Below are 5,623 nucleotides of genomic sequence, written 5' to 3' on the forward strand. Positions count from 1 at the left end.
CTAAGGACCCACAGGATTACTTGGATCGTTGCCACGAGGTGTTGTGCAACATGGGTATTGTTGAGACCAATAGGGTTGACTTTGCATTGTTTCAGATGATTTGTTCTTCCAAGAGATGGTGGAGAGATTATATGTTGAGTAGACCAGCTGGTTCACCTGCACTTGCCTGGGATTAGTTTTCACAACTATTTCTAGAGAAGTTCATTCCTTTCACTCTGAGAAAGGATTATCGCATGCAGTTTGAACGTCTTCGGTAGGGCAATATTACTGTTACCTAGTATGAGACTCGATTTGTGGACCTAGCTCTCCATGCCATTATCTTACTCCCTACTGAGAGGGGGAGAGTGAGGAGATTCATTGATGGGCTCACTTTCAGTATTAGGCTACAAATGGCCAAGGAGACTAGAGATGATATTTCTTTTCAGAGGGCCGTAGAGATTGCTAGACAGATCGAGATGGTTCTTGGTCAGGAGAGGGGACCGATGTCTAATACGAGGCCTCGTCATTCCGGTGTTTTTAGTGGTGCCTAATCTGGATGTAGGGATACTTTTGGTAGAGGCCACCCTCATAGGCCATTTCAGTCAGCGCTTCATGCATCCCACAGTGCTTCGGGTAGTCGTGGTCCTTATGTATCTCATCCTGGGCAGCCAACCTACAGTGCACCATCAACTCCTATTAGTGCGCCTCTAATCTAGAGCTACCACCGTGGTTTTCTGGCTTGTTCGGGTCAGTTTCAGCTTCAGCAACCATAACAGCAGGAGGGGTGTTTCGAGTGTGAGGGTACTGGTCACATCAGGAGGTACTGCCCGAGATTGTTGAGCAACATGCCAAAACATAGTTCTCATGCCATGGTTCCGACACTGGTTGTTTCACCACCCACTCAGCTATCTAGAGGCAGGGGCCAAGCTGCCAGAAGTGGAGGTCAGGCTATTAGAGGTGGAGGTCATGCCATTAGAGGTGGAGGCAAGATAGCTAGAGGCCGTCCGAGAGACAGAGGTTAGGGTGGTACGACCCAGCCCCAATTTTATGCATTCCCAGCTAGACCTGAGGCCGAGTCATCTGACGTCGTTATCATAGGTATTGTTCCAGTTTGCTATAGAGATGCCTTAGTTCTATTTGATCCAGGCTCTTCTTATTCCTACGTGTCATCCTATTTTGCTTCATATCTGGTTGTGCCTCATGATTCTTTGAGTGCTCCTATGTATGTGTCTATGCCTTGGGAGATTCTATGATTGTAGACCATTTCTATTACTCGTGTGTGATTACTATTGGGAGTCTTGAGACTAGAGTAGATATCCTACTTCTTGATATGGTAGACTTTGATGTTATTTTGGGCATGGATTGATTGTCACCTTATTGGATTGTCATGCTAAGATGGTGACCTTAGCCATGCTAGGGTTTCCTCGATTAGAGTGGAGAGGGACTTCCGGCCATTCTACCAACAAGTTTATTTCTTATGTGAAGGCTGGACGTATGGTTGAGAAGGGATGTCTAGCTTATTTGGCCTATATTCGCGATTATAGTGCGAAGGTTCCTTCCATGGATTCGGTACCTGTTATGCGTGAGTTTCTAGAGGTATTTCCTATAGACCTGCCGGGGATGCCACTCGACAGAGATATTGACTTCTACATTGATTTGGCTCTAGGCACTCGGCCTATTTCTTTTCTACCATATCGTATGGTGCCACCTGAGTTGAAGGAACTGAAGGAAAAGTTGCAAGATTTACTTGATAAGGGATTCATAAGACCTAGTGTCTCGCCTTGGGGTGTGCCCATGTTGTTCGTGAAGAAGAAAGATGGTTCTATGAGGATGTGTATAGACTATCGCCAATTGAACAAAGTCAATATCAATAACAAGTATCTGTTGCCGAGGATTGATGACTTATTTGATCAGCTTTAGGGTGCTAAAGTGTTTTCAAAGATTGATTTGAGGTCTGGCTACCATCAGTTGAAGATCAGGGCATCGGATGTCCCTAAGATAGCTTTTCAGACTCGGTATGGGCATTATGAGTTCCTAGTGATGTCATTTGGGTTAACAAATTCCCTGGCAACATTTATGGATTTGATGAATCGGGTATTTAAGACTATTTGGACTCTATTGTGATCGTATTCATTGATGATATCTTGATATACTCCTGCAATCGAGAGGAGCATGAGCAACATCTTTGAGTTGTGCTTCAGACTCTAAGAGATAGTCAGTTATATGCCAACTTTTTAAAGTGTGAGTTTTGGTTAGACTCGGTTGCCTTCTTGGGGCATGTTGTATCGGCCGAGGGCATAAAAGTGGATCCTAAGAAGATTGAGGCTGTTCAGAACTAGCCTTAACCTATTTTATCTACAAAGATTCTGAGTTTCCTGAGTTTGACAAGTTATTATCGTCGGTTCGTGGAGGGGTTTTCATCTATTGCAGCCCTATTGACAAGATTGACTCGGAAGGGCGCCTATTTAGGTGGTCGGATGAGTGTGAGTTGAGCTTTCAGAAGCTCAAGACTGCCTTGACTACTGCGCTAGTGTTGGTGTTGCCCACAAGTTCTGGATCTTACACGGTTTATTATGATGCATCACGTATTAGGCTCGATATAGGATGGCAGGGTGATTACATACGCGTCGCGGCAGTTAAAGGTTCATGAGAAGAATTACCTTGTTCATGACCCAAACAACCATTATTCATGCACTGATGATTTGGAGGCATTACCTCTACGGCGTGTCGAGTGAGGTGTTCACGGATCATCGGAGTCTACAATATTTGTTCAAGCAAAAAGATCTCAATTTGAGGTAGCGGAGGTGGTTGGAGATGTTGAAAGACTATGATATCACCATTTTGTATCATCCTGGGGAGGCCAATATGTTGGCCGATGCCTTGAGTATAAAGGTTGTGTAGCCTTGCGTATATTCCAGTTGGTCAGAGGCCGCTAGCATCCGATGTTCAGACTTTGGCCAATCGGTTTGTGGGATTAGATATTTTGGAGCCCAGTCGGGTTCTAGCTTGCACAGTTTCTCGGTCTTTTTTGTATGAGCACATTAGAGAGTGTCAGTATAACGACCCCCATTTTCTTGTCCTTAAGGACACGGTGTGGCACGGTTCCAAGCAGGTTACTATTAGAGATGATGGGGTATTTTGGATGCAGGGTTGGATTTGCGTGCCCAATGTAGATAGGCTTTGTGAGTTGATTCTTGAGGAGGCCCACGGTTCGTGGTATTCTATTCATTCGGGTGCCGCCAAGATGTGTCAAGACTTAAGGCAACATTATTAGTGGAGGAGAATGAATAAGAATATAGTTGTATATGTGACTCGGTGTCTAAATTGTTAGCAAGTAAAGCATGAGCATCAGAGACCTGGCGGTTTGCTCCAGAAGCTTGAGATTCTCGAGTGGAAATGTGAACGTATCACCATGGATTTTGTTGTGGGGGCTCCCATGGACATCGAAGAAATTTGATGCAGTATGGGTCATTGTGGACAGGTTGACCAAGCCGGCACATTTCATTACAGTAGCAGTTACCTATTATTCAGAGCGGTTGGCTGAGATCTGTATCCGCAAGATCGTCCGTCTTCATAGTGTGCCCATGTCCATCATTTCTGATCGAGGTATGCAGTTTATCTCGCACTTCTGGAGGGTCGTACAATGTGAGTTAGGCACACGGGTTGAGTTGAGCACAATATTTCATCCCCAGACGGACGGATAGTCCAAGCGCACCATTCAGATATTGGAGGATATGTTTCGCGCTTGCGTTATGGATTTCTGGGGTTCTTGGGACCAGTTCTTGTTGCTGGCGAAGTTTGCCTACAATAACAGCTACCAATTAAGTATTCAGATGGCTCCTCATGAGGCATTATGTGGGAGATGGTGTCGTTCGCTAGTTGGTTGGTTTGATCCGGGAGAGGCTCGGATATTGGGTACCAATTTGGTTTAGGATACCTTGGAAAAGGTCAAGATGATTCAGGATCGACTTTGCACAACTCAATCCAGGCAGAAGAGTTATGCCAATCGTAGAGTTCGTAATGTTTCATTCATGGTTGGAGAAAGGGTATTACTCCGGGTTTCACCCATGAAGGATGTGATGAGGTTCGGGAAGAAGGGCAAGTTGAGTGCTAGGTATATCAGACCCTTTGAGATTCTTGAGAGAGTGAGAGAGGTGGCCTACAAGCTTGTATTTCCACCTAGCTTATTAGCAGTTCATCCGGTGTTCCATGTCTCCATGCTCTGGAAGTATCACGGTAATCCGTTCCATGTGTTAGATTTTAGCTCCGTCCAATTGGACAAGGATTTGACTTATGAGGAGGAGCTGGTGGCCATTCTAGCCAGGCAAGTCCGAAAGTTGAGGTCTAAGAGTTATCCTTCAGTTCGAGTGCATTCAAGAGGTCAGCCGATCGAGGAAGACACATGGAGTCCGAGTCTGACATGTGGAGTAGATACCTACACCTTTTCACCAGTTCAGGTACCTTTCTATGTTTGTTAGAGGACGAACGTTTGTTTTAGAGGTGGATAATTTGATGACCTAATAGGTCATTTTGAGTTTTAGCCTTTATTTCCATATTTCGAGACCTCAACTAGCTCCGTTTAGTGATCCTTGATTTGCGCGAGCACTCCATGTCTTGTTTCGGAAATGCTTTATGTGAAAAATTCAAGAAAATGTGAAATTTTACCTTAAAACTATTTTGAGTTGACTACGGTCAACATTTTGTGTAAACAGACCGAATCAATGTTTTGACAGTCCTGTGGGTCCGTATCGTGATTTGGGACTTGGGCATATGCCCGAAATCGAATTCAAAAGTCCCTAACTTGATTCAATATGATTTGTTGAAAACTAGTAATTTGAAGGTTTAAATAATTCCTAAGTTTGATTGTATGTTGACTTTGTCGCTACTGGGTTCGGATTTCGATTCCGAAACTTGGAATAGGTTCATTTCACTATTTATAACTTGTCTGCAAAATTTGGTTCAATTCGGAATTTATTTGACATGATTCGAATGCTTAAATGTGATTCTAGTGTTCTTGAGTTTCACTTTGAAAGTTCATTCGTTTTGAGGATTGATTCGTAGATTTAGGTATTATTTTGGTGATTTTATTACGAGATCAAGTTTGTATGATGTTATAACACTTGTGTACATGTTTGACTTGGAGCCCCAGGGGCTTGGTGAGTTTCAGATAGGCTATAGACTAATTTTGGACTTTGGAGAATAGCTGATGATTCATTGTTGCTGGTGTGGTCTGCAGACCTTGTAATTGCGAGGTGGGATATCGCATTTGCAATGTTTGACTTTTTCTGCTAGTCTCACATTTGCGAACTCTATGTTCACATTTGCGAAGGTGGGGCTGGGTGAGCTTTCTCGCATTTGCGATCAGCCTGGTCGCATTGCGATGTGTCAACTATCCGAAATTGCGAACATTAAGTTGCATTTGCGACTATAGCAGGGATGTGGGTTCTTCGCTTCTGCGATGGATTTCTCGCATTTGCTGGGTTCACATATGCAAACCCTAGGTCACAATTGCGACACCTGCAACTGGACAAAAAGCTGAGCGGTGGGATTTTTAGCATTATTTTCATATTTTAGAACCGTAGGCTCGGTAGGAGGCTATTTTAAAGAGGGAATTACATCTACAAATTTTGGGTGAGTGATTCTA

This window comes from Nicotiana tabacum, chromosome 1 (assembly GCF_000715075.1).
Source record: "Nicotiana tabacum cultivar K326 chromosome 1, ASM71507v2, whole genome shotgun sequence".
NCBI lineage: Eukaryota > Viridiplantae > Streptophyta > Magnoliopsida > Solanales > Solanaceae > Nicotiana > Nicotiana tabacum.